The 23,121-nt window shown below is 42.2% G+C and overlaps 1 protein-coding gene across 1 annotated transcript in view; it reads right to left on the minus strand.

Moving 5' to 3' along the window:
* The window catches only part of DTNBP1 (dystrobrevin binding protein 1), a 516,522-nt gene that overhangs the window by 130,974 nt on the left and 362,427 nt on the right, over positions 1-23,121 (minus strand). The gene's annotated exons all lie outside the window — the stretch shown is intronic.

Genomic DNA, 23,121 nt, shown 5'->3' on the forward strand with positions numbered 1-23,121 from the left:
GTGATCAAGGGACCATTAATGACGAGAGTAGAGATGATCGGGAGGGGTGGGGCTTTGTTCCCCGACATGACGGTAACACAAAAAAGCAGCAAAAACAATACCATTTTACTGAAACGGTGCACACTATTCAAAACTCCGTTAATTATTCTGTCAGAAAACATCTGCTGTTTCGAATCTCATGTGAGGTTTGGCGACGGTCACAGGTTTGATTGGTCAGCCTCAAACTCTTCTCTCTTCACAGAGGTTGATTATGCTTCCTTTACCCAATTTAGATCCTGCCTATGAGCTGAACCTCAAGTGGACTCTTCCGAAACCCACTTATAGCTGCTCTTCCAGTAACAGGGGCAGACAGCAGCACGCACCCCCAGGCATTTAGGGCACGGCAGTCTCAGGCACACACAGCCAGCCAGTAGCCTCGAGCCTGCAGCCATGCCTGGGCAGAAGAACTCTGACCTACAGTTTACTTCAACACGACAGCCACTGATGCAGCTGATCGCGCTGCCGCCAACTGGGTGCGATTGCTATACAGGAAGTTGCTTGTGGTTAGCCGATGTGCATATTGTTTTACTTTGCACCGCGATTATTTGGAGGTACTGTACACAAAGTTGTTGTGACTGGAGGAGGTTTCCTTATTACATACGCTGGGGTGTTACCCGAGAAAAGAAAATTCTCGGAGTTCCTGAGTGTTGATTCAGGAGTGTTGTATTAGAAAGTACTGTTGGATGATGGGTGAACTGTGAGTGTTCTTCCGGTTGTCGTACCAACAATAGTATTCCATTCCCGTGTAGTAATCACCTCTCCCAACCCCCTCCCTTAAGGCACCCACACAAACCCCGTAGCTCACTATCTAGCAGCATGTCCGACTCCCCGGCTCAGGGGGAGCACAATCCAGTAGCATCGAGCCTGCACCGATTTTCTATTTACCTCTACGCCGCAAGCCCACGCATGCGCTATTAGTGTGCTTCCTTTTTGGTGCTGCGATCCTGGGGATGGCAGTAGGGGCCTAGAAACCCGTGAGGAGGATTCACCAGTGCTTCAAAAACAAAGAAGTCCGCGAGTGGTGCGCGCGCGCCACAGCGAGCCATATGGTTTCAATTATCGCGCCCGTGTCTGGGCACGATAATTGAAACCATATGGCAGGAATGCGTGTAATAGACACCAATCGGCCATGGGCGGAGCAATGCGCCCGCCTTTGGCCTATTGTGTGCTATCTTTAAAAAAAAAAAACAGGCAAAGGCCAATAGCAGGCCACAAAAGTAAAAACACACGCACAAGCGTGTACAATTCCAGGGTCTGTTTCGGAACCCCGGACAAAAGGACTCTCGCTGCGCGAGCAGTGCTACACACTGCATCGCTAGGTGTGAGATCTAAAAAGGGCCAGGAAAATCCTTTTTGTAAAAATAATAGATTGGCATATAATGAACCATTTACAGTTTTGTAGGAACTAAAAAAGGTGTGAAGTAATGTTTTCCGCACATAAGATCCAGGGCATGTCTCCTACCTGAAGAGACATGGAAAATCAGCTACAAGGTGTATTTTATATAAAAAGCTGTTAACGAAAAACACTATTGAACGGTAAACGCTTCTAAATAGGAGTTACATTTCCGGAAGAGACCTCCATGTAGGATTGGTAATTACGATTTGAAACCAGTCTCTTCCGGTGAGCGTCTCTGCTACAGCCAAATGAACCTGGCTGTTAATTAAGGTTCTTTGCTAATTATGAATTGTGCCAGACTGTCATTCCTGCTAAAACGTGTCCAAAGTGACTCATGCATTACAGCTAAAGCTACAAACGGTTTCTATAGTTTCACTTCAGTGAACAACAGGGCAGCATTCTCAGAAAACGATGTGTCCACAAATTTCATGGGTACCACCTGTGCCTGAATTTCAAACTGTGACCATAGATACGTGCCTAAATATAGCTTTATCAACCACAACCCTATCTGCTGCAATACTACTACTAGGGTATGCCTATTCACCCTACAGGTGTAATATGGTCCACAGGAATGGAGCAGGATTTTATTTTAACTGCAAAACTGAAAATAAACATATTATAAATATTACAGTCTTATGTTTAGGCAAAATTCTGAGCTGTGCTCGTGGGCAGAGTTTGTGACTGCTCACTAAGTCACAAGGTGGTGGGCATTCTCAAGCTTCCAAGGCAGATAGATCATGGATGATCCACCCACACCACATTCCTTGCATGGGGTATAATTGTACTGTACAAAGTTGTGACGCACATTTGCGTAGCAAACACTAGGGATCCTTCGGTGGATACTTTACCGGCATGCATTTTCAGCCATAAATTTTGCATTGTGAACTGTGCCCACAATGTCCATATATTATGGGACGGAGGAGCGCTATCCAAATAGCAATGTTCTCCTTTCTTGTTTTTTTGGGGGGATGGTGGAGTGTAACATACTAAAAATATAAATGTAAAGCAATAGTATGCACAAGACACCAATTGTGTTTTCAGGTGTGTTTGTAAGCATGTGCGATTATAGAAAAGGTAGTCCCGCAATCAACCCGGTACGGCCACCTGGGTGGGGCTGCTGCAAGAAGGGTGCAAGGCCCCTATTGTATGTCCAAAAAGCCAGGGTCAAGAATACAGAGTCAAGCAAGACTCGCACTCCCCAGATCAAATCTCCAAGAAAGTGTTTATTCGGCACAGCGTTTCATCCACACGGGGGGGCTTCGTCACAGTCTGTACAGACACAATGTGCCCAACCACCTTTAAAAACATTTAGGAAATAATTACGATGTTGGGCTGACTTAGGTCAGACACCGCCTCGGTCCTGTGATCAACCGACCTCTGGTTGGCGGTCCCGACACCTAATTAGGATGCGACCGGACACTGTAAGGTCGCATTCCTGCATTTCCCTATGGGAGCATGCATTTAGGCCGTGAACTGGCCATAATACATGCCCCCATAGGGAAATTGAAGGTGTGTTGATCCCTGCACCCTGTGGCAGGCACCCACAGTGTTTAGGGATCAACAGGGGGGCACCATAGATGCCCCCTCTGCCCTCAACCGGAGTGCGCACACACAAGGGGGCCCTGCTGGGGGCCTCCAAACACGTTTTCACAACATGATTTCCATGTCCGCCAGGCCAGCATGAAAACTATGCCAGAAACCGTGCATCGTAATCCCAAGGACGGAAATACCCGCCCTTTGGGATTACGAGCCGGTTCCGGCTGGCCGACGGGCTCCTTGAACCCACTGGAACCCAGCCAGAATGACAGGGCGGTTTAGTTTCTGACTGGCAGCATTGTAATGCGGCGGTCGGAAAGTAAACTGAGCAGCCGATTACGATGCGGCCCGCAAGGCTCCGACCGTCGATCGGAGACTTTCCGGGCCACATCGTAATAGGCCCCTTAGAGTCAAAGCATAGACATAGAAGATTTATGGCATTTTAGAAAAAGCCAACATGTGTTCACACAATACAAAATTTTAGAAAGGCATAAAATGAAAGGTACTTTTTTTTAAAATAAACTCTTGTAAGGCAAACTAAAGATTTTAAAATCGGAATGGAGCCTGTAGGCCCACAAAATGCTGGAGCAAATTGCCACAATTCATATAATAATTCATATTCATAAATCAAGACATGCACAATATTATGCACGATTAATCGGGAAAGCCAATCAATTCCTGCAGAAAGAGGGAAGAGCAAGAACGTATGGGAGTAGAAAGAAATCAAGATAGACAGAGGTCTCTTCTATCAGGCTACTATTGGCAGAGATTATAAATCTCCCTGGAGGTTCTTCTCTATTTCTGTAAACTTAAGGCAGCATGGTGCCACTGTTTTTTTTTTACCGAAACGAACTGGTACTCCTCTGTACTGAGTAATCCTCTCTCCCTCCAAGCGCATAAAAGTGACCGATACTTGTCAATGGCTAGACAGTAGTAGTTGAAAGTGGCGTTTTAGTAGCTGTTACTAATGTCTTGCTGTCTGTGTGCTTCTTCAAGGTATTTCTTAATATCCTATAGGACCACACTGCCCCCCTTATCGTTGGGGGTTGCACAACTATGATGCAGGCATTATAAGTGTTTTAGAACATGGTTTCCCTTTTTTTTGGAGGGGTGGGGGGGCTCGAAGTTGTAGCAAGGTGATAGATGGTACGGTCACTTGGCTGGCAAATAACAACAAACACCTGGTTGTGAATACACCCTTTGCTCCTTGTTTTGAAGGGAACTACTGTGACTTCATGGATTGGTTGACTTTCCCGATTAATTGGATTGACTTTCCGCTCGTTCGTGTACCTTGGTATAATTGTCACTTAACAAAGATACATGATAATGTATTTTCTGTCACATTGTATTTTCTGACATTCTGTTTACATGATTTCAGCATGTGCCCATTACATCCCCAGCCGCTGGGCAATATTTATATTTTTGTGGGGTGACATTGAAAACATAGCTATTATAAGTCGTTGCTTGCTTTCCTCTATCATAATATCTGCATAATATAGTGCATGTTTTGATTTATGCCTATAAATTACTATATGAATTTATGGGGCACTTTGCGCCAGCATTTTGTGGACCTACAGGCTCTACTCCGAATGTAAAATGTTTACTTTGCTTTACCAGAGTTTATTTTAAAAAAAAATGCACCTTCGTTTCATGTCTTTCTAAATGTATGTATGTATTGTGTGAACACATGCTGCCTTTTTCTAAAACACACTGTGTGTGCAGAAAATGCCGGAAATATTCTATGTCAATGCTTTGACTCTAAATGTTTTTTCTTGGAGATTTGATCTGTGGAGTGCATGTCGTGCTGAGTCGGTATTCATGACGCTGTCTTTTTGGACATGTATGATTATATGCAAGTATTCAGATATGTGCCTTTCTTTGTACAAATGCACATATTACTTATACATAAAAATATATATGCTTTATTATATCTGTTCTTAACAAATGTATATATTACCTATGGTTAAAATATACGCATTCCTTATATTTATGCTTAAGATGTATTTAGGTCCTTACATAAATAACATATGTATTTGATTACATGCTTATAGGTCTCTATTTATTAAGATCACTCCTATCACAACATATAAACATTATACAGAAAGCATGTGCAAATGTTAACTATTCAATACACTTATTACTTTAAAGAATTCATAAATACATAAACCAAAAATATCAAATAATAAAAACACATAATACTAATTAATTGGCAAACAACAAACTTACATAATATGGGTATGGATCTATATATATTTATACTTACTAAAGGAATGAAAAATAAATATATTTAAAAAAAATATATATACATACATATACAAGTAGATCAATGCATCAATAACAAAAGGTGATGTGTATGCTTATGGATTTATTTTCCTATCACATATCTGTCATATGTAAATATGATAATATGTTTATAGGAATTGCTTTACTACTGAAATATTGGGGGACAAATACATTTAAAAAACAGAATAAATAATAAAAAAATAACAAAATTGATTTAACCCCTTCAGTGCCCATGACGAGCTGGACTCGTCATGGGCTGCGGTGGCGCTGTGCCCATGACGAGTCCAGCTCGTCATGAACTCCGCCCGCTAATAAAAAGCGCGGCACTGGGCGGGGAAAGGGGCGGGCATGCAAGGGGTTAAAGCAAAAATGGAAAGCCTGAGTTTGTAAATATTTATTCACACATGTACATTGTGGAAATGTGGATTTTCCTGATCAGTTATGTCCCCTATCTTGGACCCCAACGGTTCTATATGCATGTTACAAGTACGTGTATGTTCCCTCCAGTTCCAGTTTCTAAGACGCAAACATATGTGTGTCTACCGTCAACATGTTCTCTGTCAGATCCGCCATCTATGGGCTGGATATTCGATTCCTAGGTATGAAAGGCCACCGACTTTACATGGCTAAGTTACTCCATTTTTACAGTTCAGGCGAGTAGGCCCGATTCTGTCCTCAAAGCCTTTCCCTGCTCTCTGTCTCTGACAGCTTCAGCTTGAGCTCGCATCTGTATCCATGAACTTTGTCCTACTCCCTGTGCAGCTAACGGTGCCTGCCTCGGCCAGTTTTCGCCTGTCTGCCAAGAAGTTGTATTTCACCTTCGAATTATCTATTTTGCTCTTCAGCCGATGCATTCCTGTCCAGTGATTTAGGTAAACATTTCCTTTAGCTCACAAGCAAAGGACTCAGCCTTTCCGTCCTCCTGCAAGTGATTCATAGCCCTGTTGCCATGGAAAGTTTTCTGCCCCTCGCATCTCATATAGACACTTAGACGCTTGTACACGCACACAGTCAGTATAGAATAGATTCTGTCCGAGAGTCTCTTCCTTGTGGATAACATAGTTCTTTAAACATAGGATGTTAGATATGATTTGGGATTAGGATGACTTGACCCCAGACTTCTCGTCTCCACATGTAGAGCTAAATGTCAAGTCCCCTTCACCCCCTAGTTGCACGTCAATTACACGTCATGCTGCCGCGCGCGCATCTATGCCAAGTATTATCTTATAGATCCACCTATGTCTGATAATTCTAACCAATCATGTTTCTTTTATTCCTTATTACGCCTAGTTTCGATTATGTCACTGTCACGTCATTTTTCTTATCAAATGTTACGCCTTCTACATTCGTTTCATTGTAATGTACTTATTATAAAAATACATGTCTGTTAATAAATTATTGTACTTCACTTCCTGAACCCTCGTGGTGACGGAACCTGAAGGCCGCCACTCGAGTCGGCCATTTTGAATGGAATAAAGCCCATTAGAAAACCTCTTATACCACGGATTCTGCCTCTTGTTATTTTGAGCTATTTTACTTTAATTTAAGATTCCGCATGAAATTCAGTCCGGTAATATTTATTTTATTTACCACATAATGGCGCCCGAATAGGGACACTTTCTCATCTCACGCGCCGGCGGTGCGTTGCAGGCCCGGTCTCCTGCCACAGCTGGACGGACCATAAACGCGTACCAGCAGGATTTCCTGTAAGCTCCCTCCGGTCAAGCGGGGGCGACTGAGGCTGCGATCAACCCAGACGAGGCGGTGAGAAGTGCGAAGTATCCCGACCAGAGCCTAGCTGAGAGAGCAAGATCCGAGGTATACAGAGGCCCACCAGGTTTTCCGAAATTCCGACGTCCAGAGGGTCCGATGTCCGCAGTTATCGAGTCCTGTCCATTCTCTGAGGCCTTCCGTTTCAAGGAGCTACTCGGTGAGTACCATCGCCGGGGAGGCGTGTTGACGCGCACATAGGTTGTGCCGGTCAAGACGGATTTGGGTACACAAATCCGGTCTGCACTGTTTAGCAGTGTATATGTACTGTTTAGCAGTATATCAAGTATTCCGAAGTATTCAGTTATTGTCAAGAATTCAGCGTGGTGATTAGTTAGGCAGACTGTCATCATTGTCGATCATTGTTATAATGTTTAATGTTTAATGTTTAAAGTATTCAGAAAATGTCTTGCATATTGTGGTATGAATGACTGTTCATTGTTCACTGTTCATTATTGTGTTTCTCGTATTAAGTAAGTTCAAGAGTAAGTATCAGATCAGTTGTTAATATGCCGCTCTTCTCGAAGTTAAGACAGATTACTACCAGAAAAGGGGTGCTTGAAGAAGCAGTTCCTATTCCTCCTAGAGACACTCCAGGACATTTCATGTACCATAAACATGGCTTAGATGCCATATTGTTTCTTGATCTATGGGTAGATTATACCAAAGGATTACCGGAAAGTCAAAGGTGGCCCATAGCGGGAACCTGGGATGCAGAGTGCATCATGAAAGTGGAGGAAGAGTTATGGAAAAGAAAGGTCAGACAGTCACAGAAAGACGCTGTCGAGTTATGGCGTAAAGAATCTCATAGACGAACAGAAAAAGCACGTAGACAAGAAGAGAGGAGTAAAGAAAGTTCAAATAAAGTTCAAGAAAATCTATTAATTGAGGAAGGTATCCGAGTGAAATCAGAACAAGTGAATAGACAAAGAAATGCTCTTATGAATGGTATGTATCCCCTTCTAGCCGAAGGACTACCTAAGGCTGTTACGGAGGTGCCAAAAGACTTGCCACCCCCATTATTTCCAATTAAGGTACATCCAAAGGGGCATCCCAGAACCGCAGAAGATGTTTTTCTTTCCTCATATCTAGACGATGCAGCTCCCGAGTATGCTAACGCCACACCACATAGACCGTCTGGCGGAGGGGTTCAACGTCAGGATCAGGTATCTGTCCCCGTGCAACAGCAAGTTCCGACGCAAGCTTCGGCAAGCACATCTGTTTCCGCATCTGTCTCCGCAGTCGACTCTACAGGGGTATCGACACCCATAGTTGCCGTGTCACGTTCAACGAATCCTTTCACACCCGACGCCCCAGATGGGGCCACGGGAGGTGCTAGCAGTACTTTTACACCACCTAGAATAAATAAACTTGTTTTTCAAGAGTCAGCACATTCACGTACACCTAAGTTCGTAAATGAACGTACGCTTAAGGAACTCCTTGTAAATTGTAGATATGACCCCGTGGTTGGTAAAGAGGACGAAATGGTCCTGGCATCATTACGTATCAGACGAGCCGCAGAGTATTTAGCAAGGTTACCAGGAATGACTACGCATCTAGATAACATATATCATTTTGTTCAAACAGGACGAGATCCAGGATGTATTAACAGAGCTATGAAATTCCAGAAAGTAGAAATACAGGGGGAACTGTTACGTTTCCTCATAAACTGTGTAATCAGAAATCAAGACCGTCCGGGGGTAGACCCGTATGCAATGCTTACTCTTACAAAATGGAGTCAGAATATATCAGAAGGGAGACACGATAAGCAAAATTGTATAACAGCCATGTGCCGAAAAATACGTAAAGAAATAGAGCGTATTCATGAAGAGAGATTGGGAACAGACGAGTTTGAGCAAGATGAAGTGTCCGAATCAGGGAACCCTGCAAGACAGTCAGAGACCATAGCCTATGTAGGCAGAGGAAGATCTTGTGAAAATACTAGATGTTTTTCTGATCCAATACACTCTGTATGTCCAAATAATAGCAGAACGTATCCGACGCCTGTAATGAATCTGAAGTCTCCTGAACATTCGTTTCAAGCCGCAGATAAAATACTACGAGAACGAAGAGGTTACCACCTCCTCGATTCCATGGATGAGCAAGAATTAGCCAGGTCAGCCGTTCACTGGATTGTTAGTCCTGAAAAATACGGTGATGAGACCGTAGCACACACGTTTCTCAATCTCAGTACAGATGAACAACGTTTAGCTGGAATCTATATGATTCAGCAACTCCTCATATTATATAAGAGCCAACATGCTGATCCTGGTCCTTTACCTGATATATTAACGGAACTACTCACGAACAGATGGAGAGGTTCTAGTAACAAATTAATTAAAGAGATATTAGTGTCACGTAAACAGTATGTCCTTTTTGTAAGTCCGGATTCTCTCTCGCTGCCCCATAGAGAAAGAACGCCGTACTATATGGATAGACAAAATCCTTTACGAGAAGTGCACCCAATAAAAGGCGAAGACAATGAGTTTCACCGTGTATTTGTTTACACACCTATATCAAAAATGGAATTATTAGAAATGAAGAAAGTAGTACCTAGCCATGATAAAGACCCAGCAGGTTTCCACCGAGAAATTAAAGACATGTTACTGATGGGAGAGTACACCTTTCCTGATATTATGACGATTTTAAAAGTGCTTTTGCCTGCTGGCATATATGAAAAACTGAAAGAAAAAGAGTGGGAAGTGGGAGACCAAAAGATAGACTGGACAGCATTAGCAGAGGAAGAAAGGGGCCGAGCCGCAGGTTCAGGGCTCGGGGATAAAGTTAAACTATTACCAGGTTTACTAGTACAGGTACTGCCACGTTTATTAACTACAAAAAAGGAAGATTGGGGTGCAATCACAGCCTGCAAACAAAAGCAAGATGAAGACACAAGCGATTATTATGCTCGATTTGAAAAATGTTTTGGTATAAATAGTGGTATAAAAGCAAGTAGTGACTCATATCCACATTTATTTGTGACAAAATTAGTGGAAAATGCATTGCCTCCAGTGAAGAATAGAATATTGAAATTCGAGAGTACCTGGCAAAGTAACACTCCGTCGCAAATGCTACAAATGTTACAGTATCATCACAATAGAATTAGGGATGAACAAGAACACGAGCATAGACGCATGAAGGATACAAAAATGAAAATGCTAGTTTCTCAGACAGTACCAGCAGATGGTCACAAAAAGGGTGTGACACATTCTGGTGATTCTGCAGTTCCTGTAAAAGGAACCTGCAATTACTGTAAACAACTAGGCCATTATGTACATGATTGTCAAGTCCTGAAACGTAATATAGCTACAGGTATTGCAAAAGAGAGACCACGATTAGTTAGACAAGATCAGAATGAACAAGGAGCTATGCTGCATGGACAGTCCGTGCCAGTTCAGCAACAGTCTATGCCAGCCTCACAGCAACCCATACAGTTTGTGCCAGCTGCACCACCGTTGCCTACTACTGCCACACAAACCACAACACAACAAATGTATCAGACTGCACAGTATGAATACCCTGAGTATCAGCGTTACGCATGAACCAGCCTAGAGAGGGAAGTTGACTTACCGCTTATCGAGATTCCGGTAGATCAAGAAGGACCTTATGTACATAGTGAATTATTAGGTCAAGATAGAAAATTCTTACTCGATACAGGGGCAAGTCGAACAACCATAAAACGTAGTGAAGTTCCAGGGGCACCCCTCTCAGGCCCTCAAAATGTTTCCCTTGGTTTTTCAGGAAAACCTATTGTTAATGAAGTATCACAGCCTCTACCACTTACGATAGGACCTTTGACACGAATTACAGATTTATTGCTTACTAAATCATGCCCAGAAAATTTGTTAGGAATTAAAACTCTGAAAGCACTAGGAGCCATAATATGTTGTTCTCCGGAAGGAGTAAGGTTGTTTTTGCGTGATTTTAAAGGTCACTATGTGTCTAGAGACATGGATCCCCGACTACAGATTTTACCAGTACATCTATGGGCACAAGGCCCTACGGATGTTGGCTGCATGAACATTACACCCTATCGAGTTACATTGAAAGCAGGAGTGGTACTACCACGAATGCGACAATACAAGTTACCGCATGATGCTGTAGTGGCTTTGTTGAAAATCATTGATGAACTAATTGCCCAGGGAGTAGTTGTAGAAACAGACTCCAATGTATGTAATTCACCGATAATTCCGATTCTTAAACGAACTGATCCTACTGCTCCACCAGTGTACCGATTGGTTATTGATTTGCGTGAACTAAACAAGTGTATTGTACCACAATTCCCTGTGGTCCCTGATATATCATCATTGTTGACAGCAATTGATTCCGAAGCAACATTCTTTACTGTAATTGATCTCAAGAATGCCTTTTTCAGCGTCCCAATAGATCCGGAAAGCCAATACTTGTTCGGATTCAGTTTAAATGGGCGCAGCTTTAAATTCTCACGCGCTCCCCAAGGATTTACAGAAAGCCCCAGCATCTACAGCCAAGCACTGAAACGAGAACTTGACAGTATACACATGCCAGTCAATACTGCACTGCTTCAATATGTCGATGATCTGCTGATCACCGCGAGAAGCGAGCCAGAATGTGAAAAAGCTTCTCTGACAGTTTTACATTTCCTAGCCGACAAGGGGCACAAGGTGTCCCCTTCTAAGCTGCAATTCTGTGTTCAGCGAGTTATTTATCTTGGTCACTCGCTGTCCAAGGAGGGAAGGCAGCTTACACCAGACCGTATCCAGTTAATTGCTAACATGTCAATACCCCAGACACAGAAGGAGGTGCGGGCTTTCATAGGCCTCACTTCATATTGTAGGCAGTGGATCCCTCAGTACGCATTTCTAGCAAAACCACTCATTCAGTTAACCACACAGGAGGCAGCCACATCGACTGTTCTCCCTTGGACTCAGGAACATACACAAGCTTTTGAAAGCCTAAAGGAAGCTTTATGTCAAGCACCTGTTTTAGCAACACCATGTTATAGCAAACCTTTTACACTCTTTGTTACAGAACGCGAAGGTACTGCCTTATCAGTACTCACTCAGGATCAAGCAGGATCACGCAAGCCATGTGCTTATTTTTCCAGTACATTAGATCCCGTAGCTCAGGCTTTGCCTGCATGCCTGAAATCAGTGGCAGCGACAGCTTTAGCAATCAGACAAAGCGATGCCATAGTATTAGGACACCCATTGACAGTACAAGTACCACATGCAGTAGAGATTCTTGTGAACCGAACACAAACACAACACTTGACCATAGCAAGACTTACCGGTTATGAACTGACATTGTTTCAACCACACATAGAGATCCGACGGTGTAATACATTGAATCCTGCTACACTATTACCTGTAATTGGAACAGACCCACTAGCTCATGATTGTGTTGAAATCATTGAAATAAAGACGAAACCTAGACAAGACTTGACAGACGTTCCATTGTTAGATCCAGACCTGACGTTGTATGTAGACGGATCGTGCATGAGAACAAATACAGGAGATTTAGTGGCCGCGTATGCAGTCACAACAGACACTGAAGTTATTGAGACAAATTGTATAGATACTTTGTCAGCCCAAGCAGCAGAACTTATTGCTCTAACACAAGCCTGTATTCAAGCCACAAATAAGAAAGTTAATGTATACACTGACTCACGTTATGCATTCGGAGTTGTACACGACTTCGGCGTACTATGGCGAGAGAGAGGTTATTTAACGTCCCATGGTGCCCACATTCAGCACGGACCCCTCATTCATGCCTTGTTAGACGCAATACATCTACCCACTGCTATATCAATTATGAAATGTAAAGCACACACGAAGGTTACTGATACCATTTCTCAAGGCAATGACTTAGCTGACAAAACAGCTAAACAGACTGCTCAGAATCGCACATTAGACATGACAAAGCCAATAGTTCAGACCCCAACACAGTGTATGGCAATTAAGGATCCCACACTTGACGTAATTGACATACAGACACATGCCACAGCAGAAGAAATAAAGAAGTGGACGGAACTAGGAGGGATCCAGACAGATCAAGGATGGATGACGAAGGAGAAATCTGTATGGTTTCTCCCCGATTCCATGGTTCAAGCCATTATAGCTACAGTTCACAGTCCAGCACATTTAGGAGAGAAGGCTATGCTAGACAGCATTCAGCACATTTGGTTCAACAAACATTTACGAGCAGCAGCTAAACAAAAAGTTCGTACCTGTATGATATGTTGTCAGTTTAATCCAGGAAAGAGTGTTCCCGTAGAGCAGGGTGGATTTCAGCCTCCTGACCATCCTTTTGAAGTCCTCCAGATGGATTATATTCAGATGAAACGTTGTCGAGGATTCAAATATGTCCTTGTAGTTGTCTGCGCTCTCTCCCGTTGGACAGAGGCGTATCCCGTATCAGATTACACTGCCTCGACTACTGCCAAGCAGCTAGTTCGAGAATTCTTCCCACGGTACGGTTTACCACGTGTTGTATATTCAGACAACGGCCAGCCTTTCTCATCCGAATTAATGAAACATGTCTCACTTTTGTTGGGATATCAGTGGAAATTCCACTGTGTCCGACACCCCGAAGCAGCAGGTCTCGTAGAAAGACATAACCAGACACTGAAAATCAGACTGTCCAAAATATGTAGAGAGAAAGGTGTCGACTGGATAGTAGCATTACCAGTTGCACTCTTTTACATGAGAATGGTAGCACACTCTAGAACAGGGCTATCCCCGTATGAGGTGATCTTTGGTAGACCGCCGAATATGTGGGGGACGCCTATACCACGTAAAATAACTGATGTTGACTGTAATATGCTGACAGATTACCTGGCTTCCTTGATGTCTGCACTACAATCTTCTCGTTCACAGGTAGCTGCAGCCTTTCCCGACAACACTGAGGCGAAACCCCATGACGTTGTTCCGGGTAATCTTGTCTTTGTGAGAAATTTCGACAGGAAGAGTCAATTGGAGCCCAGGTGGAAAGCACCCAAGTTGGTCCTGTTGACCACAAGAACAGCCGTGAAGATCGAGGGACGAAAAGGGTGGATTCATTCCAGTCACGTAAAAAAATTTCATGGACTACCTTCAGATATAGACACTGTGCCCTGCACTCCCTCACAGACTGATTCAAAACTTCCTTTTGTTGAACTGAATGACTCTCAGTGCTATAAACAGAAACTCAGGTCCAGATCTAAACTGTCGGACGATTTGATTGTTTAAGTCCTCTCCAAGGTGAAGCGGTTGAATCTGTCCCGACATGTACCCTTTAGGTCTGAATCATGTAGAGTCCAGAATCATAATGAAACGACATGCTTATTGTAAATTACTGCGTAACCACTGTATTGTGACATTATTAATTTTGTTTTTATTGAGTATTTTAGTAATTATTACGAGTATGATTTTGCACATATATCATCCTGTTTCTAAACGTGTTTTCAATATAACTGATGAACATTCTTTTAGTGACCTACCGCCACATGAATTATCTTATAGACTTGCGCTGCGCAATAACACATTCATTAGTATGTTACATCATTCCCATCAGACTAGTAATGCGACCAATTGTTGGGTGTGTGGCCGACTTCCTCCCTATCAGAATAACAAAGGAGTTCTGCCTTTCTTTCCACATCCATTTACATGCAATGGCTCCTGTGGAGCATGGTTTAGTTTATTAAATTCCATAGACCCAGACACAGCAGTTTATCAACAACATTGGATATGGGGAAATCTGAATCTAGTTTTATTCAAAGTCTGTCACCCTAATAAGGAGGGTCACCCCAGTAGAACAGGAACTGATTTAGAAAATGAAGTGTATAAATTAGGTAATTTTACGCCTAATCTTATGATTTTGAATGTCAAATCCGAAGTTGAACTAATTCTGCCCACTATGTCAGTATTTCCAGTTAAGGGTGAATTATGTGTGAGAAAAGTTGGTTCCATACATATGGGCCATAGCCAATGCGTTACTACAGTAGAATATAGTGATCAAGGCAAATCTTCATTTAGAGCTTCTCGCCATTCTTACTTTATATGTGGTCAGACGGCATATATGCGTCTGCCTCTAGATTGGGATGGTACCTGTTATATAGCATTCCTTTTGCCACCTGTTTTCCTAGCTCCCCCTGATTATTATCGAAATGTTCATTTAGTACACAATAGAGAGCAAAGAGATCTCCCAGTTGTCGATTATACTGAGACATCATGGGACAAGTATGTAGATTTCAATAAAGGTATCTTTCCCTATATAGGTACTATATCAAATAGTAAGCTGATACGCAGACTCACCAAGACTCTTGAAGCTGTAGTAAACGAGACTATAGCCGCCCTAGGCAATCTGACAGAGGAACAATCAGTGATGAGAATTGTTGTTCTCCAGAATCGTCTTGTCCTTGACGTCATCCTGGCCGATAGGGGCGGAGCTTGCAGGGTCATCGGATCCAGCTGCTGCATATTCATACCAGAAAATTCGCCATCTGTATATAAAGCTATAACACGCCTTCATAAGATTGTAAGCCAGATACACGAGAATCCAGACACTTGGACGTGGTCCGGGTGGTTTTGGAGTGTGATATCAGCCTGGGGATGGAGAGTTCTATCCTTCCTAGGTATTGGCCTTCTTATGCTCTTCAGTTGTTGTCTATGCCTGCAATGTGGACCAGCGATTTGTGGTCTGTGTGCCACATCGTGTATTCCACATCAAGGTTTTCGCTCAAGATCTCGGAAGAAGAAAGAAGAAGAAATGATGCTCTATGAGCAAATCGATGGAATAATGAAGATTGATGTCTCGTGAAGGGCAAGAAGGGGACAAGGAGGGAATGTGGAAATGTGGATTTTCCTGATCAGTTATGTCCCCTATCTTGGACCCCAACGGTTCTATATGCATGTTACAAGTACGTGTATGTTCCCTCCAGTTCCAGTTTCTAAGACGCAAACATATGTGTGTCTACCGTCAACATGTTCTCTGTCAGATCCGCCATCTATGGGCTGGATATTCGATTCCTAGGTATGAAAGGCCACCGACTTTACATGGCTAAGTTACTCCATTTTTACAGTTCAGGCGAGTAGGCCCGATTCTGTCCTCAAAGCCTTTCCCTGCTCTCTGTCTCTGACAGCTTCAGCTTGAGCTCGCATCTGTATCCATGAACTTTGTCCTACTCCCTGTGCAGCTAACGGTGCCTGCCTCGGCCAGTTTTCGCCTGTCTGCCAAGAAGTTGTATTTCACCTTCGAATTATCTATTTTGCTCTTCAGCCGATGCATTCCTGTCCAGTGATTTAGGTAAACATTTCCTTTAGCTCACAAGCAAAGGACTCAGCCTTTCCGTCCTCCTGCAAGTGATTCATAGCCCTGTTGCCATGGAAAGTTTTCTGCCCCTCGCATCTCATATAGACACTTAGACGCTTGTACACGCACACAGTCAGTATAGAATAGATTCTGTCCGAGAGTCTCTTCCTTGTGGATAACATAGTTCTTTAAACATAGGATGTTAGATATGATTTGGGATTAGGATGACTTGACCCCAGACTTCTCGTCTCCACATGTAGAGCTAAATGTCAAGTCCCCTTCACCCCCTAGTTGCACGTCAATTACACGTCATGCTGCCGCGCGCGCATCTATGCCAAGTATTATCTTATAGATCCACCTATGTCTGATAATTCTAACCAATCATGTTTCTTTTATTCCTTATTACGCCTAGTTTCGATTATGTCACTGTCACGTCATTTTTCTTATCAAATGTTACGCCTTCTACATTCGTTTCATTGTAATGTACTTATTATAAAAATACATGTCTGTTAATAAATTATTGTACTTCACTTCCTGAACCCTCGTGGTGACGGAACCTGAAGGCCGCCACTCGAGTCGGCCATTTTGAATGGAATAAAGCCCATTAGAAAACCTCTTATACCACGGATTCTGCCTCTTGTTATTTTGAGCTATTTACTTTAATTTAAGATTCCGCATGAAATTCAGTCCGGTAATATTTATTTTATTTACCACAACATATAGGACGTCATCCAGTACAATTGTACATTACGTAATTATCTTCCAGTCGTGGTGTTTGGTAAACATCTGGGGAAAAACGGCTTGAAGTGGAGACTGGGCAACAACAGCATAGCCACAGAAAGAGCATATCAATATCTAGGAGCATGGCTGAACAACAAAGGGAAGGCAAACTTGCACCAGGCCAAGATGCAAGCCAAAATACAAGCCACCATCTACGCCCTATGTAAACTTCAAGGCAAATAACACAGCCCTACTACGAAACCCATCATAAGAGTGACAAAATCTAAACTCCTTGCGGTTGCTGGGTATGCATCACAGGCATTCCCAGGAATGATGGAAAAGATGATGGAAAAAGCCCACTGCCAATGTTACAAAAGGCTCTTCCCCAAGTATACACGAAACGCCATGATTCGGCTGGAGTTTGGCCTGGTACAACAAAAATATGAATGCAGGAGCACACTGGTTAAATTGTGGTTTAAGACGACAAAAGCTCAGAAAGGTTCCCTCAAGGAGGGATTGAGAAATATATTTGAGGGGGCATCGAACCCATGGAAGAAATACTGTCTGGAGACAGTGGCAGAGTTGGACTTATCCACAGCAGCCTGGTCCCAAGAAGCATTACATTACCCTGCAATAAAGAGGGCGCTAAATAGTCACACCACCCAGATATCAAGGAATGAAGATTTAGAAAGACTGAAGGCAACCAAAGGGTTGGCCGGCTTAATTACAGCATATGAGTCGCATAAAATCCAGCCATATATGAACAGTCCTCTGGGACGGAAGTGTCTGCCAGAAATTTAATGGGCGTGCCTAGTTCCCCTGCCAATAAAAGAACTGAACACGGGCTGGAAATAGTTGAACAATATAGTCAGTTGTAGGCTGTGCAGTTACAGGGCAGAATCATTGGTACACCTACTATGCGGCTGCCCCGCTTTACTACAACATAGAGGTATACTGTTAAAACCAATGTTCCTAAGGCAAGGGACCAGATAATGTGCCGATGTAGTGGCATTGCTTCAGTCCAGCACAGAGCCCTCGGACCTGGCCAGATTTGGCAAATTTATGAATATGACCCAAAGGGTCCTAATCGAAAACAGTACAGAGGAAAAGTGTACGGTTGCAACTGTTGAGTCTCCGGTAGCAACAGAAGGAGCTGAACGGTGATGAGCCCCGTCCAGGAAAGAACTGCATGGCACTCATAAGTCCCGCAATTAACTAAATGTCAATTTCCCATGAACATACAGGGGACAGGGACCTCGCTTATATGTAATTTTAATAACCAATGAATTTTAGAACAAGACTACATTTTAGAAATGGTCTGTCACTACTGACCAAATGATATTTCAAATGTTTTTATATACCTCTAGACATACGTATTATAATGGCATGAGATATGTATTTTAGTGCAAATTTTTTATAATGTACTGCAACTTTGCAATGATTTTAAATAATTATGCAAAAAAAATTAAAATTCATTAATTCATTATAAAAAAATAAATACAAAAATTTAAAGCAAAAATGGAAAGCCTGAGTTTGTAAATATTTATCCATACGTGTACATATGGGACGTCATCCAGTACAACTGTACATCTCCTGATTATCTTTCATATGTGTATCATGTTAAAATATCTATGTATGTATACCTCTATTGTGAGTTTATGTATCTACATATTTAGATATTTTCCTCCCACTGCAGAGGAAGAACAAGTTAACTTATTTCCTCAAACCACCACTCCATGACTCATCCTATTCCTCTTCCAAAATATATCTCATCTGAAACCTCGTTTACTACTATGAACTCCCAAAATGACCTTTCCAAATCTTCCTTTGTCTATCCATCTTTTATCCAATTGATCGAAATAACAGGCTCGTTAACTCCTACCAAACCTCGTTTACCACCATAAATTCCCAAATAATCTTTTCTAAACTCTTCCCTCCTTTATCCTATTCACCAAACTAACAGACTCACGTCTACCACTCCCACAATATTTCCCTCTACGAAACCACTAATCCACCTTTGGGTTCCGGGGTACTGTGCTACTCCTCGAAAAGCACTTCAAAGCTTTGTCAGGGGTAGTAAGCACTACATAAATACAGTTACAAATAATATGGGACAGCAGGTCAAAAGAACACAACAACCTCCCAGGTACGTTTATTCTTCATATTGCCAATCTTGGCTGGGAGCTAGGAGCAGCTACGAAAATGTATTTAACCCCAATCCAGCAATAGAGAGAGCCCCACGGAACAGTCTGACCCTTTGGTTTATACTAGCAAAAAAATCTGAAATTATTTTGGGTATTAACAATTTATTTGCGAGCACAATTTCCATAAATACTTCTCCGGTTGAAAGCCATGTGTCCAATTACTAAAAAAGTCAGAAAGCTGCACCAACAGGAGTCCGACCTCTCATGGGTGCTGTACCCCGTGGTCATTTCACTCCTGCACCCTGTCGCCCACTGCTTTGGTAGTTGGGAAATATGAGATTCAAACTCTCTGAATTTCACTGACAAAGCTAAGCTCCTGCCCATGAGGACCACTCAGTTTCGACCTAGTGATTTATTGTGAAATATTCCACAGCGTCAAAAGAATAAGGAAAAAAGTCAAAGTTCAACATGCCTTTCACATAGGAATTCTCATTTGAAAGCACAAACAGCAATGAACAGCTAGGTCAGAGGAGGGTTTGGTTGTCTAGTCTTTGATGTGGGACAGGGCAATCTCCTAATTGGAAGGAACTAGCTCATCAACAACAGGCTGAATACTGGTACTGTAACCCTTTCGGTGAAAATCAGCAAACAGTCTCTGAAGTAACCTACTTGCTTGGTTTCATATTTATCACAATTGCCATTTGGGTACCTCAGATTAAGGTCTTTTCTTTCAATTTTTCACTTTTACATTGGACCCAGACAGAAAAAGCAAAGATAATCACTACAGGTTTTACCCGGCTTTCGAAATGCCAGAAAAACTAAATATTAAAGAAAGTTTGTTGTAAAAGCAAGTGCTATACGTTTACTGGCCTGAAATGAATATATAATAAATAAGATAACTGATTATGTGAGATGCAATTTAAAGTCTGCGAAATGTGACTATTTCGTAGAAATGTACTTTTATTTTCACAAATAAAAGTTACATTCCAGAATGCATTATTTTGTATGAAGAATGATGTCGAAGTGAACAATGCATCTGTGACAATAAAAAGACATTTCTATGAAATAGTCACAGTTTAATGACTTTATATTGTCTCTCAGATAATCAATTCTATGTTGTTGTTGGTTACATGAAATTTTGACACTGGAAGGTAATCAGTGATCTGAGAGTCTAGCGTTGTAGGAGATTTCTGTTACCTATTGAATGGATCGTATATAATAAATGAGTACAGGAGAGTTTGTTCTATTGACTTTTCATGTAGCTGACTGACTGAACCAATGGTGTGAGAGGCAACCATTAGCAGCCATAACACAGGTGAGTAAGAAAATGACTCAGTACTTCCCTCATTTTTCTCTAGAATTTCACCCAGACACATCACCGGTCAAAGGGCCAAGGTGAAAAACACGCAGACGTGCAGATGTACCTCGTACCTTGTAATATTGATGGGGCAGGCAACTCCAGTTACCGCCCCTATCGAAACTAAAGGGCACTGTAAAGCAGAAAGACACAGAAACAAGACCATTAATAGTCTGGTTTATTTAATAGCATTGAGTTAAGTTTAAGGAAAAAGTCTTCTTTATGCGATTTATGGTGCCAGGGTGTCCTCATTATGACTAAGGTCGCAAAAAACATAATGTGTGCAGTAGTTCATAATATTGAAATAATTGTAATTAAGACAACACGTGTTATGTACATTATGCTGTTGGTGACCTCGCCTTGACATCATTTTTCTTTTTTTTTATATATGGAACCCGCACATACACCAGATAGTACGGTGAAAAGGTTCACCAAAAGCGCAGATCAACCCAAAAAATGCAGCCACAGAACTGAGAATCACTGATGCAGCCATGGCATTGAAGACACCCAACATTGAAATACTTCACACGGCTCGGATATAGGTCATAACTAAATAAACACAACTATATTTCTCAGAAAAATGTAATTCAAAATGGCAGGTGGGACACTGATGTGTTGGCCTATCTGTGAAGTCTCTAAATGGAATGAAAAGAGATTTTGGGGATCATCTACCAGGGCAAAAGTTGATGTCACCACAATTCACCCTAGGACTGACAATGTTTGAGTTACTGTTGGATGACAAGGGGAATGTGAGTACAAGGCGGAACCCTATAAAGTAAATGCATCCAGCTTCCTGAGTTATTATGCTGCTGAACTTAAGATTTCTAACTCTCGTGTAATATATGCCTGGCACATTAGGGTTAAGCAGTGGAACACCTTTATGCACCACAGTACCCATGCTATGAACACAATCTACCTTCCAACTGAATAATTGAGAAGCTTGGCACTGCCAAGCTTCTCAATTATTCTGTGCAAGACTAAATAAATAATCTATTTTTATTACGCTACTGCATAAGTAATGTCTTCTTGTAGCGCCAGGACCGATGCCATTAGCCTGTAATGTGTGTTCCATTATCTCAGCCAGCGCCTTGACCAACCCACAATCTTATTGAGACATCAACAAAGCAACCGAACACAGTATTTATTCAGGACACGGACAACAGTGCAAGATTACAGCTCTTCTAACCCGTTCCCAAATTCTCCTCTTTCTCTCGCTGCCCAAACGCTCTGCTGCACCCGAGGGCCAGGCTCAATCAACATAACTGGTCATAAATCAAAGTGACGTTGAATGAACAATAGACCTTGGTGATATGTGAGGTCATGACCCCGGCAGGGCTAACTTATTAACTCCTGTGTACTGTTTTACAGCTGCAGCTCACACTCCTTAACACCAGTGTGAAGCAAAAAAAAAACATAAATTCACAAACGCCTGACATATCAATTACAAGCACAAAGTTCTTATAAATCATCCAACACGGCCCATCTCCTTTTTTGTTGAACTGATTCTCCTCAGTTTCAACCCACGTTGCAGAAGAAACATTCAATACTTTGTTTAATAAACAGTAGGTGATTTTTAATGGCAAATGCTGCCCTCGCGAATCAAAATGAAGACCATCCCCTCGATGGAAAAAACACATCACGTTCTACTATTTTTGCTTCTCTCTGCACTTCTCACTTCCAGCCAGAAGACAATCACTGTCAGGACGAAGCCCTCCAGCCATTACAGAAGGCCCTGTATTATTATGGCCAACCAGTGACATACACCAAATTCAGTTCCCTCTACTAATACTGTGAATTACCACGACCAATCATGACCAATAACCACCAAAAGTAAGAGTTCAGAACTCCCCTTTGTTCGCCAATGTCTGATTCGGGTTTGAGGCATCTTGTGACATCACTGACTGAATTGCTCCTCTAAGTCTATTAAAGCCGGTGCACTACTCCCGGACCACACCAGGCCAAAGATTTCCAGTTACATTAATGGAGGCCTAGCATATAAAGACGCACTGGGGCGGGGTTGCTTTGCTAGTGATGGGGCAAGAAATGTGAAGAGCCGATCATTTTCGTATAGCTTTGCCAATACTAAGGGACATCCAGCTGCCTTTGTTACAACTAGACATCCTGCTTCAAAATTGGGAGTGTGAACCAAGTAAGGACAGGTAGTCATGGAGATGAAAATATACGCCTTTGGAAATCTGGAGAGAGATGAAGATATGTGCCATTGGATTTCTAGCGAAAATGGATAGCAAATGCCCTGTTTAATGACTGCAGTACTTTGTATAAAGAATGATGGAATTGGCTACAGAAGTGGTGCACCCTAAAATAAACACGCTACATCTAGGATGACTACCATACCCATATTTAGCTGATCTGTCACTGAGCGAGCACACAGTATGCCTTCTAAGCTTCCCAAACATTAGACACTACACTAAATATTGGGAAAATTATGCAAATCGTGAATCTGTTATATAAGCCTTTTTTCTAGCACAAAATGCTTCCTCATGTGCATTTTGAACAGGACTATAGATTTCTCGCTACACAGAAGCGCAAAAAAACACACAAGTGCGGCAAACAACACCTGCTCTAATTATGTTTGTTGGCTTTGT

This window comes from Triturus cristatus, chromosome 5_2 (assembly GCF_964204655.1).
Source record: "Triturus cristatus chromosome 5_2, aTriCri1.1, whole genome shotgun sequence".
NCBI lineage: Eukaryota > Metazoa > Chordata > Amphibia > Caudata > Salamandridae > Triturus > Triturus cristatus.